Source organism: Lagopus muta, chromosome 11 (genome assembly GCF_023343835.1).
Source record: "Lagopus muta isolate bLagMut1 chromosome 11, bLagMut1 primary, whole genome shotgun sequence".
Taxonomy (NCBI): domain Eukaryota; kingdom Metazoa; phylum Chordata; class Aves; order Galliformes; family Phasianidae; genus Lagopus; species Lagopus muta.
Window position 1 is genome coordinate 3592610 of NC_064443.1, and position 12934 is coordinate 3605543.

Here is a 12934-nt window from a genome sequence, read left to right on the forward strand (position 1 = left end):
AAGTGCCAAGTGCAAAATTATTCAAATTAAAATGATAGAAAGAAGGAGTGGAATTTTTTTTTTTTCTTTCACTGAGTGATCCAGAACAGGTGATAAAACTTACTTTTGTTGGAGATTTAAATTAATTACAGCTGACTTGAATTTGGTCAGAATTTCGCCCAGACTACACTTTTCTTTTCCTCTTTGTTCCTTGTTTTTCCATTTTTCAGTGTTTTTTGGTCAAGTCCTGGTATTAAAAATATAATGGCAGTCAGTGAGGACCCAACCTGGTGGGTTATAGACCACAGCATTGAAACTACTGGAGTTGTGTATTTAGTTTACCAGAATATTATTTACAATAAAAAGCAAACTAGAATTTGTAGATCATAGTAAGTGTTTGAAAAGAGCTGACAAAATGTCAAGAAGTTTGAATATTCTGGTATAAAATCATGGAGAATATGGAAGAAAGTTGTATTGAGGATGCTACTGTCTGTTTTGCAAGGAGTGGAATGAACAGTAGTGAGATGGTAGGGGAGTGGAATTGCTGCATGTCCTGATGCTTAGCTCTTTGATGTTGCTTTGCTGTAGTCATCACAGCTGTCGTGAGATCTTGACAAACCGAATGTGAGTGCTCTCACTGAGTAGTCTGCAAGTACACTTGGAGGAAGGAGGCGTTCATCAGATTGTTGCTGCTCCCTATCATACGATTACTTTGGTTTAAAGAGCCTTGAGTGATTCAAGCCACAAGGCTGTTGTGAAGACTTATTTTCAGCTGGCAACTCTGTGAGGGCCGTCGCCTTATAGTAGGAAAAAGCCATGCTGAGAGCAAATGGCCTGTGGCACGTTCCTGTAGCACCAGCCTGGAGCCAGTGATGTTGTCCATCAGGATGGTCAGCATGGTGCTGAGCAGGATGTTGCCCAGCAAGAGGGAGCACAGCAGGTAGTTGCCCAGACGGTGCTCAGGCTTGACATATTTATCCTCATCACTGCTGCAGTTATGCACAGTACACAGCTCTATGGGGTCCAGCGCCATGAAGCCAAGGTTGAGGTCACTCATCATGCTTGAGAAGCATGACCTGCAGCTTCACCCATGTCTACTCTCACCCAGAGCACTCGTGAAGGAGATGTTGTCTGTGTCCTCCAGCCACAGGGCGATGATCACCATCTCTTCTGCTGGGCGGTGGGCATCACAGTGGTGGTGGGTCAAGCTGAGGGCACATGTTCTCATGGGACCCAACAGTGCTGTGTGTGAGTGGGAAGGCAGAACTAAATAGAAATTCATATGTTTAGCCTTAAAAAAAAGGCAGTGCAATTTTTAACTCATGTCAGTGAAACACTTCTTTACAAGTTGCTTTTTTAGAGTGGTATGGTAAAGTGAAACAAAAAGAGAAAAGATATGGTGTTCTTGTAAAATAAAACCTGAGAAGAACTGGTTAAACAAACTTACCTTGTAGATATATGGCAGGAGATGCTAATGTGGCAACTAGTAAATTCTGCTTGCTTGACAGGACAAAGAGGGATAGGCTGTATCAACTACTTGTAAATCCTGCTTGCTTGACAAGACAGAGGGCAATGGACTGTGTCAAACAGGATACAAAAATAACTGTAATTGGACAAAATAAAGAACTCTAAAATCCAGATTGCTCATCATATATAAACTAAAAAAAAAAAATGAAGTGGTACCTAGTGGAGGCTGGAGAGCATGATGAGCATGTGATATGTGGGCTGGTAAGTCTGTAAACTCTGAGTACCTCAGACAGTGGGGAAAAGAGGAGGAATAATGCAGTCAGAGAGTTAAAATAGAAAAGGCTCTGCAAACCCTTAAAATTAGAGAGACCCATAGGGGTATTGCCCCAGTGGATGCTCTTTTTATTCAAATAAAGAAAGCCGAAGACTCTGTCTCTGTTTGGGATAAAGATGATAGAGCAAGCTTGTTGGAGCAGACATTTTCCCAATAATCTGGGGGCTCATCCAGGATCTGTGGGTCTGGGGCTGGTGGGCTCCTGATTGAGCAGACATGTGCCCTCACCAGTTTTTGGTGATCAGCTTGCTCTGGAGTTCATCGGCACTGGGGGGTTGTATTGGGTTGTTAGGACCATCCCAGAGAGAGATGGGACGATGGACTGGGTAGTTCATGAAGAAAGAAAAGTGGAGGTAACAGAGGAGGTGAGGACTAAATGAAGAAATCTCACCAGTAAGTTGAAACAGGGACTGTTGGAAGTAAGAATGGAAGAATGCCCGAGAGAAGGCAGTGGTAAGTTGAGGAAAGGGATCTCGGGAAGGGGGGTGACTACTCCTCAATATGCCCAGATAAGCCAGATGTCCAGAGTGCTGTCAAAGTTCTGGAGTAGCCAAAGACATGAGACAGGACAAGAAAAAAGTAAAAATGAGGGCTAGAATGATAGCCAGTCATCCCTACAGCCTCCATGGGGAGGGTTGCAGTAACCTGCAAGACTCCAAGGAATGTGGGGTGAGAGGGGTGAGGTGAACCCTGAGTGGAGGAGAAGTTGAATGTCCTGTAATGAGATGGGAATCTCCCCATCTTAAGCCAGGCAGGGGATGCAGAGGAAGGGGGCATGATTTTGAGCAACTGCCCATGGAAACAGGCCAGTCTCGAGGAAGCCCTGGTCAGGAAAAAATGCAGTGTGTAAGGGAAATGGGCTGCCAGGGGTAGGGATCAGGGGCTCACTGTGTTTTAGGAACCCACCTAGATAGATAGAGCCTTTGATAACCTGTAGAGTGGGTCTGGGTTAGGAGGAGCTATTTATGATGGTTGTTAAAATTCCTTTTTGAGGTGGGGAGAACAGTTCTTGGGTGCATCTTCAGTAATGCAAGGAGTAAGTGGGAATGATAAAAGGGTATGCCTCCTCCACTGTTAATAGATGTGGGAGATAAATTTGAGATGCACGAGTTTTTGTATGTACCAAGGTGTGATTGTAATCTGTTGGGATGGGATTTAATGGCTAAATTGGGAATGCAAATTGATGTGGCCAAGGGACAGAGTGAATCTGATACTGTGGTAACCCTGCATAAATTCTCAGAGGAAGCCTGTGCAGCAGTTGACCCTCTGGTTTGGGCTACACCAGGAAATTATGGGAAGTGGGAAACAGAACCCCTCCAAATTACATTGAAACAACCAGAAGAAATAGTTTCTATTTAAAAAGTATTCTATCTCAAAAGAAGGAAGTGTGTGTGTGTGTGTGAGAGAGAGAGATTTAAGTATGATGCCATGATGGAAATAGTTGGTGGGAGCATGAGGATAAGATAGCTGATGTGATATATTGTAGGTGGTGTCAAATAACGAAGGAAGAAAAAAACAAAGGGAAATTGAAGAGAAAAAAAGCTGCGATTTTTATAGTTGAATTAGCTCAAACACAAACTCTTAGATTATGTGGGGGCAATGCAGTGCGTGTTAAATAGTTGAAAGGACCTGAGAAGAAATCTTCTGTCAGCAACTGGTGCCTCAGGAAAATGAAAGGCCGGACCTTTCTTTCAAGTGATTAATTGTGAAAATGGGAAATACAATGTTTTTGTGGATTTGTTTTTTGCCACTATTATGTAGCTCTATAAGAGGTAATACACCTTTGTTGGAAGGGGGGATTTTTGAAGAAATCTCTTGTAGAATGTATATTGAAACATTGGAGAAAGGGGAAGTGAGATGCGATGGGACCCTCCCACAGGAAGATCTTTTTTGGCACATTATTGTGTCAGCTGTAAAGAGTTTGGGCATTAACAAAAGGAATGCCCCTGAAACAGCAATGAGGGGGCTTGGGGGGGGATCGTTCTCAACTGAGCCCCTGGTTGCCATGTGGCTGGGGAATGCGGATGGCCATGCTGAAGCAGACATGGTGCTTGGTGCGCGCTTGTGTCAGGTCCTCCAAGTAATAACCTCGTTTTATTTGGTGCCTTTTATATATTGGGGCATTATTAATGATTAATAGACATAATTAATAAAGTTTAATAAAGCAGACATAATTAATAAAGTTTAGAGAAAGAAGAACCAGGTACTTGAGTCTGGTGGTTCCTTGGAATTGCAGGAATATTGGCCAGATCTGTTTTGGTAAAGTTAAACCAAAACTTGTGTCCAAAGGGAGCAGATTTATAGGCTTATCTGGCCATATGCTTGATCATAAGATTTCTGTGTTCAGTTCTGATTGTGTTCAGTTCTGATTTAAGAGCCTATCTTGATTTCAGTTGGGATGGAATTGTTTTCTTCAGAGTGTCTGCATTTTGGTTCCAGGAGAAAAACAATATTGGTAACACACCAATGCTTGTAGTTGCTGCTAAGCAGTGTTACACGGGGCCAAGGACATTTGCAGTGAAGGGTTCAAAGAGCTGGAAGGGAAGAGAGCAGGACTGCTGACCTAAACTGGCCAAAGGGATATTCCATACTCTATGACATCACGTGGAAAGAAGTTTTGAAGGGTTCATTTCTCTCCTCTGTTGTTTGAGGCCTAGCTGGGCATCAGTCATGCTCTCCATCTTAGTGAATGGTTATGTCTAAACCTGTGAATTCTGTCTTTTTGTTTTGTTTTGTTTTGTTTCCTGATTCTCTCCCCCATTACAACAAGAAAGGCTGGGGGGAATGGGCAGATGACTGTGTGGTGCTGTGCTGCCTGCCCAGTTAAACAACTATCAAAGTGTTTTATTATTTTTTTTTAAGGAGTGGAAGCCAACTTGGTGCCAGAAGATGAGCATTGTTAATTTGCAGAGGAAAAGCATTAGCCCATGAGGGCTTAATTTCTCACCTGTTGAAGGTGGTGAATCTACCACAAGTAGATGAGCTGTAAGACATGTCACACAAGAGGTGGCTGTAATACATGTCTGGGGACATCAGGCAGGGTTTTTAAAGAATCAGTGGATAATCTAGGTAAGTGATGGACAGACAAAGCTCTAAAAGCAGTTCAGTTGGTGCAGTGGCACTTCTGCTCAAAGCATCTAAGATCTTTCCTTTACTCCCAATGGTTCAGATGCTGCTACATAAAATGTGTTTCCTGCCAGAGGAGTTGGAGATAATTAAAAATAGTGGGGCCAAAGAAGAATAACTGGTTTACAAGGTATGGCAAACAGAGACTACCCAGGTCATTGGCCCTATAAGCTTTGAAATGACTTAATGAGGAAAACCACTGTGGCTCCAGAGGATTAGCGGGATCCTTTATGAAAATCTTTTTTCCATAGGGCTATTTGCCTTAGCAAGATGAGCCAGTGAGTGATGTGCTGAAGGAAATAATTAAGCAAATAATAAAAGGAGGCTGACCTTAGGCAGAGGGACCCTTCCAGCAGTGTCAGGTAAATTTGAATGTGATGCCCAGGGCTGGATGGCTTAAATATCTCCTAGTGATAGTATGTCAGTCTATAGGATGACTGGAAGCATTTCCCATAGCCTCAATGACTTCCAGCTCTGTCATAAAGATATCCCTGGAACAGATCATTCCCAGACATGGGATAATAGAGGCAATAGATTCAGATAGAGGAACTCACTTCACTGGAAAGGTGTTGCGGGGAATCATGACTGCACTGGGGATACAATGGGACTTGAACAGCCCCTGACACCCTCCAAGTTCAGGAAGGATGGGACAAATGAATGGAGAAACAAAGAAACATTTTCTGAAACTGGTGATGGAAACTTGTTTCCCTTGGGCCAGACTGCTACCTTTAGCCCTGGCCCAGAGAAGGGCAAAACGTAGGGGAATATAACCCCTATCAGTTGCTGTTCGGGATGCCTTACCCAACTACCCTCCAACTAGGAGGAGGGAAGGAAATAAGTGATATTTGCCTGAAGACAGTATGTGGGCAAGATGTCAGATCTCTTTGGCAGGACATCAGCTACCACAAAACCTACCCTTGGACTTTGTGGTGCACAGTATTCAGCCCGGAGATTGGATCTTGCTAAAAGACTGGAAAGAATGGCCACTGCTAAGTGGAATGGACCTTTTCAGGTGTTACTCACTGCAGAGACTACAGTGAAAACAGTGGGACACAGATGAATTCACCATAACCATGATGAGCTCACACGAGCTCCAGAGACCTGGACCTCTGGGCTGAAAGAAGACAGGATTGCAGATAACCTTTTAATGGAGCCTACCAAGTAGTGACCCTAAGCAACTTGCCTCTGGGGAAGCCTGAGAGGGTAGTGGCAAGGGAGCATGTGAGACCAACCAGAGCCACCATGTTCCAAGTCCAAATGTTGAGTCAGAGCAGTCATCTAAGGAGAATACCCACCCTCCAGGGAAAACGTGGGTAAGGCTGCCAATGCCTTGGCTCTTTGTTTAGCAGGAGTACAACTGGTGGACAATATAATGGCCACTTTCATGATGGATGTAGCAATCCACCCCCAAACAATAGTTATTCTCTGTTCACTGCAATTGACATTAACATCATAATCCATAGCTGGAGGAAGGTAGTTACCCAACTAAATGCCAAAACATGTATGTAGGGTAGCTAAAGTTACCTATGAAGCACATTGTTTCCAGGTAGTGAAATGCACTAAGCTCCCAGCGTGATGAATTTAGAATTACGGTGTAGTGAGACAATGCATGTATCTTATACCTTGGCACTTTTGCTGTGTCAGAGGGATGGTTCTTTTACTGCAGGAGAGTCATCTGTTCCTATTTTCCTATCCCCTTATGATTGTTCCTGTATCCCCGGAGGATGGCAATCCAAATGGGTGGCTACAGTTTAATGCAAACTGTGACAATAATGTAAATCTGTTGTTGAAGGGGAAGCTGTTGCCCTGGCTGTATTTTTAGTGGGAGTCCCAGGGCAAACCATCCACAACCATCGATAATTTACTATGGTCATTGTACTCTTGCTCTTGCAGCCTTAAATAAGGAATTCAGAGAAATCCAACATGAGGCCTTGCAAAATGGAGCTGCTGTCAATGATCTGTTATTAAGGCACAGTCATGGGTGTCAGGAATCTGATGGGATGTGTTGTTTGTTGAATTTGCCACTTTTTCTGTTGCCTCAGTTTCCAGTCCTTCAGCATCATTGATGAGCACTGAGCCCAGTTTGCAGCTCTTACCATTGCTGTACAAACAATGCAGGAAGCTGATCTGCATGTACTTGTTAGCATAAAATATTTGTGGGTGGTGGGTGGAGAACTTGATATTATTGCATATATCAGAGAACATTTTTACACACATAAAACCTAAAAAATGGATTTTTGCACCTTCGAATACACTGATGCTTGTCTAGGGGGATTGTAAGTTTGTTCTGCTCATGCTGTGGAGGTACTGTGGCACAAACCATGAAGGTCTGTACTGAGCTGTGCAGATCTTCAGGTTTAATTCATCCCCTAGCAGTGGCAGTAAAAAGACTCATTTGATAAAAAATGTAATTTAGAGATGCTCAAAGTTGTTCAAAAATTCTTTACAACAAAGTCTTAGTGAGAAACTGGTGCTGCTCATTGCAATGCTTACGTTGCTGCAGTCTTCTAGCCATGTGTTTCCATCTTTTCTGTTTCTGTGCTCAGACTATATAGAGCCTATTTTGCTGGTGATAAACCAATGCTTCCATTTAAAAAAAAAAAATTATTTTTGAAGTTTCAGAGATTGTGTGGTTCAGACTCTCCTTAGGGATGCTGGCATTTCCCTGCTTTCACTGGGCAATGCAATGAGTACATACTCCATTGCCATCACACTTGACTATGTGTTACTGAGTCTGCATTTTACACCCATTTAACCATTTAACCCATGGGCAGAAAATACAGGCAGGCTTGTTGCTGTGGTGTGCAGCTGGATTGCTCTGGAGCCAGCTCTGCTATTCTTCAGCCAAGTATCTTCCTTTCAAATATGTGTGGATGTGGTCCCCATTTTCCCCTTGAAGGCACTTCCTGAAACGCAGTTGGAAGTTCTCAGCTTGTGGTGGGCACTGCTCAAGGGAGGGATGAATACTTCCCTCATCCTTTTTGTTATCAATTCTGAATGATCTTCTGTTGAAGAAGATTGTAATCAAACTTGAAATATTCAAAAGCTAGTTAAAAAACAAACTCAGAAACAACAACAACAACAAAACCCTCATATGTATATTTTTTTCTGTTAAAGATCCAAGACAGAAAACTGGATGCTAAACCTTGCTCTCTTTGGATACCTCATTCTGAAGCTGGCTCGCGATGAAGGAAGATGAGCCCAGGCTCTGCCAGGAGCCCATGGTGCTGTTGGCTGCGAAGATGGGTTTTTACACGTGTAGGCTCGCAGTGCTCACCGGGTGTTACTCCGCTCAGACCTGAGCAGAGGCTGCATTCGGATGCTCAGTTCAGGGATCGCTGAGCGAGGAGCGGCTGCTGCCAGTCGGGCAGGCTGAGGTGCGGTGCGGTGCAACGCGGCCCGGAGCCGCGGGGTTGTGTGCGGCGCGGCCGCCAGGCGGCGCTATAACAGCGGGCGTTCAGGGCGCCATTAGGGAGCGCCCCCAGCCAGCGGGGCCCGGGACTGCGCGCCCGCGGGCGTGGGGTGCTGCGCGCGGCGGGGAGCGGCAGGCCCTCAGACGTGCGCATTGAACGCGCTTCTCGTACCCACATGGATGCTTACAACTTGCCTTTCATGGGCTTTCTCTCTGTGGCATGTCTGCAGGTTCTCTCCTGCACCACGGCTGCGTGCTGGATGCAGTGACTTCAGCTTCATCTGCTTTGAGGCTGTGAGTTCCTCCTTGGCACGAGCCAAACCCTGAACAAGTGGAAATTTCAAGGTCCCTCCTGCATTGCTTATAAATCTTTCTGGCACCATCTTAATAGTGTTTTGTGCTCGTAATCTGCAGGTTCCCAGATAGCCTGTTTTTGTGGCGTGCAGCAGAGCGCTCAGTGCCGACTGAAGCGGTCTTTTTTTAGCATGCAGAAATCAGAATGCTGCTCTGATTGAAAAAGAGAATTGGTGCTGCTGTGAGCTGCCGTTCACTTAGCACCATATGGAAGGAAGAAGTCTGACCTTTCTGATTGTTACGTGGTCTCTTTGAACTGATGCAAGTCACTGACTGAATGCACAAGGTTTCTTTTTTGCTATCTCCTTTTTCCAGCATAACATTGCAAGTGAAAGCAGCTAATTATATTAAATCCAATTACAACTTAATGGCTTTTTAGAATCTTATTTGCATTTCTTAAAATATTACACATTCAGTGCACATGCTGTGAGGAGATGATTGCAGTGCAACACCTGTACCCTTTGTGCTATTATTGCAGCCATCAAACTTACAGCCAATGTTTTAAGTACATTTTTTGTTTCTAAATGTTATAGCTAAGTGTACATCACTATTATATTAATTCCTAACTAACAGTTCGTTACAATAAGGACGGTAAGGGTGGTGGATGTCCCATCGCTGGGGATATCCAAGGTCAGGCTGGGGCTCTGAGCACTGATGGAGCTGTGGCTGTCCCTTCTCACTGTGGGAGGTAGGAGTGGATGGCCTTTGGGAGTCTCTTCCAACACAAACAATTCTATGATTCTATGCAAATGGTAGGAAAAAAAAATCAGAACTAATGTTCTAATTCTTGAAATCTGAAATAAGTCTGTATGTCTTCAGAAATCTACAGTGCTGAAGCTAAGCATCCTGCTGAGAATAGAATAGTGAAAGTATTTCTTATGGTCGGGGAGATCAAAATACATCAGCACTCAGCTGGTTTCTGTAACCACTGCTGCTGGCCAGTCAGAAGCTCTGTGACCTCTGCTACATCATCTCAGGAAGCTTATAGCACCCAGTGCTGATGGCCTCACTGTGTGTTGGTGACGCTAAACCAAGGTATCTCTCTGTTATACCCAGTATTCCTCTGTGTAAATCAGTGGGCAGCCAGAAAAAGGTGGAAATCACATTTATATACGTTTGGTATTAGTTGTAGAATGAGCTAAAGAAACAGCTTTTAATTCTTGGACAGTTACTGCGGTGCAGGATTTTAGAGGTTTGAATGAGGTTTCTCTGAGTTCTACCCAGAACTCAGTGCTACCCAGAGGAGGCTGTTCAGAATCACTGTGGCTCTGGGAAGATCTGAAACTGGGCATATGGGGCACATCTACATATCCTGGCCTGTTTCAGAAGTAGAATATGGCTGTTTCCAATTCAACTGTGATGCATCTGCTTGGCACACTTAAATTGCCCCCTCATTATCTGACAGTTAATTGTTTTGTTGATGTTTGTATATGTATTTCCTCAGTTTGTTTGTATATGCTTCTTCAGCATTGTCAGTCTGGTATGCTTATTGATTAGATGAGATTTCTTACCTTTATCACTTTCCATGTAGCATAAACATAGCTGCTTGCTTATGTTTAGGCACAGTTGTCTTCTGTTTGCATCATTACAGCTTGTGGTTTCATTGAAGTCCTTATCAGTAAAAATAAGATGTGAAGCTGCCCCAGAAAGGTAAGTTACATAACAGGTAGCTATGCTCTTTGGCTGTAAAAGATGTATTTGTTATTATGTAAGAAAGTGAAAAAGCTTGGTGGTAGAGAATGAAAAAGAGATATATCAGAGTCAAGTGGGAAACTGCAGCAGATAAAAACTACGTCCAGCAACGGTGGAAACAGTCTATTTGGGGGTTCTTTTATGACTCATTCGTTAATTCCCTAAACTTTCAGCACACAGCTTCTGAGCTGTCTGCTGTGCAGCTCGTCTTGTGCTCAGACTCTTCAGCTGCAGTAAGAAACACCTTTTATTTCCACCATAAAGCTTTGGTCACGTCATGTGAAGATCCAGTGCAATGCCTTTTCAGGGAAGCGTGACTGAAAGCTCCCTGCACTCCATGTCACCATGTGCTTGCCTGGCCTTGAGACTGTCAGAGGCACGTTGTGATGTTTGAATACCTGAAGAAGAGTGCCTTTTCTCATGCCAATTAATGCTTCCAAATAAGCACAGTGTATGCTGTGAAGCAGACATCTTTTAAGTCGGGGTTGCAAAGTGAAAGTTTTTCGGCCTGTGGCTGGTTGAAGACATGCTGCTCTTGCTGTCTGTGGCAGGGTCTGGCCTTCCTGATGGATATGGAGTTTGGTGGCCCTGCATGCAGCAGGGGGGTTGGAGGTTGATGATCCTAGAGGTCCCTTCCAACCCAAGCCATTCTATGATTCTATGGATGTAATGTTTCCTGAGTGTCTGTCAGGAGGAAGCAACTTCAAAGTTCTTCTCTCAGGATAGGAAACTGCACATAGGCTGTCTCACAGTGAGTGTGTCTGTTTTTTGTTTTTTGTTTTTTTTTGTATGTTGTGTAGACAGCTGAAGAATATTGGCTTTGGTATTTTCAAAGCAGATACTACAAGTTAAAAAACAAGATATTTGTACTATTTTTCTTAATTTTTAAAGCCTCGGTGATTTTACAGACTTCTATTTAAATCTGTAATGTAGAAACCCTGTGTAGCTGCATTACTTCTGCAAGAGCTACAGAGGATAAACTTGGCAGTGCACATACCACCTTTTAGCTTTGTAAATAATTGCTTTCAAGTACTTGGCCAGTAAAGCAGGGATGAACTTAACTGGATGGCATTCCTTTGAGTTAATACATGAGCAAAGAATTCTTACTGGTGAAAAAGCTATGATTCTTTTATCAGTGTCAGAGCACATGATGATGAAAATGAAATGATCGTGTCACCAGGAGGGTTTAGTGAGGATCATAGCTATGTGCAGAATAAGCATGACATCTTCATTTAAAGATGCTTCTGACACTGCACGGAGAATTTGTCATGCAAATGAGATCCTTATTAGGAAGTAATATTTTTAGAGTATTTTTAGTAAAAGGAAACTTGTTCTTCTAAAGGCATTTCACACACAGAACCACTTTATGAAAAAGGAAGATCAGGCCGGACACGTCTGTATTAATGGGAGGTAAATGTTTCCCAGGTCGTCTCATTAGGAAGTCTAAATTTGGAATTCCTACAAAATGTTATGCTGTAATAGCCTAGTTTTTTATGTCTTCAATTGAATCTACGCATAACAAGGGGCTGTTGCTTTGCTGCAGTGCACCACTGGGTATCCTTCCTAAGCTTTGTGCCAAAGAAACGATGTGGCTGTTCTAACTGCTTTTCAGCAGGGTGAAATACATGAACTGTGTTACACTATGGCATACATAAGGTGAGATGACAACAGCGTTTGTGGGAAGGAAGAAGGAGGGAAAGTAGCACCACTGACGCTACAGTATTTTAGTCTTCAGTCCTGAAAGTGCACAACCAAGTTAAGCTCAACGTGCAGCTGAAATGGGTTCATGTGTGCCAGTACATAAAACTGGGAATACGTGCTTGTAGAGGAACTGTTAGGTCACAGCTTGAACTGGTGATTGAGCACCTGGTGAAAGGGTGTGACTGGCCCAGGGAGCACAGGCAAATTGTTTGCACCTGCACTCCCCAGCTGACCAGAAGGGGTGGACCTCCCTGGGCTCATATAAGGGCCAGCCAAGGAGGGGAGAACATTTCTGGGACCCAGGCTGCTTTCTGGGATGGAGTGCTGCATAGCCATGTGGCTCCTTTGCCAGTTGGGTGAGTTCTGTTCTTCTTCATGGGTACAACTGTTGGCCTCAGTGCAAATACTTTGTCTGATATCACCAAGGACTTGTCAGAAGTAGTTTTGCTTCTTCATGAGTAGAACAATGGTACTGAATGTGTCTGAGTGATAAACAGGCCTGCTTCTGAGCTCTGTCAGCTAGGGGAAGCTTATTCTGGTCCTGGTTTTGCAGTCCCTTGCAGGGCCGAGTTCTGACTGTAAATGAGGCAACTGCAGGCACTTCTCCCTCCCCTATGGATATGGGAGGTTCGGAAGCACCATAAAGCCCAAACATCTTTCTTGCTCCTCTGAGGAGGAAGTGTGGGGCTGGTAGAGTCAGCAAGAATTTATTTACTAGGTTTATGTTTGCCTATAAAGGCTGGTTAGGTCAAGTGGGGCCTCACGTTTATCTTAATTACTTGTCTTGCTTTGTAACGTAGCTTCTATTTCAGTTAATATGTGGTCAATTAGAGTAGCTGAGGAAACTCTCAATGCATCAGCAGGAGGGA

The 12934-nt window shown here is 43.8% G+C and overlaps 1 protein-coding gene across 4 annotated transcripts in view; it reads left to right on the forward strand.

The window, feature by feature from the left end:
• Window positions 1–12354: 12354 nt before the first annotated feature.
• The window catches only part of ATP2B2 (ATPase plasma membrane Ca2+ transporting 2), a 355270-nt gene continuing 354690 nt past the window's right edge, over window positions 12355–12934 (forward strand). For 3 of the 4 annotated variants that reach the window (XM_048957824.1, XM_048957825.1, XM_048957827.1), the window contains exon 1: window positions 12356–12421. The gene's annotated coding sequence lies outside the window, so the exon portion shown is untranslated. Of the gene's footprint in view, window positions 12422–12934 lie in introns of all 4 variants that reach the window. The other variant, XM_048957828.1, reaches the window with a different exon arrangement.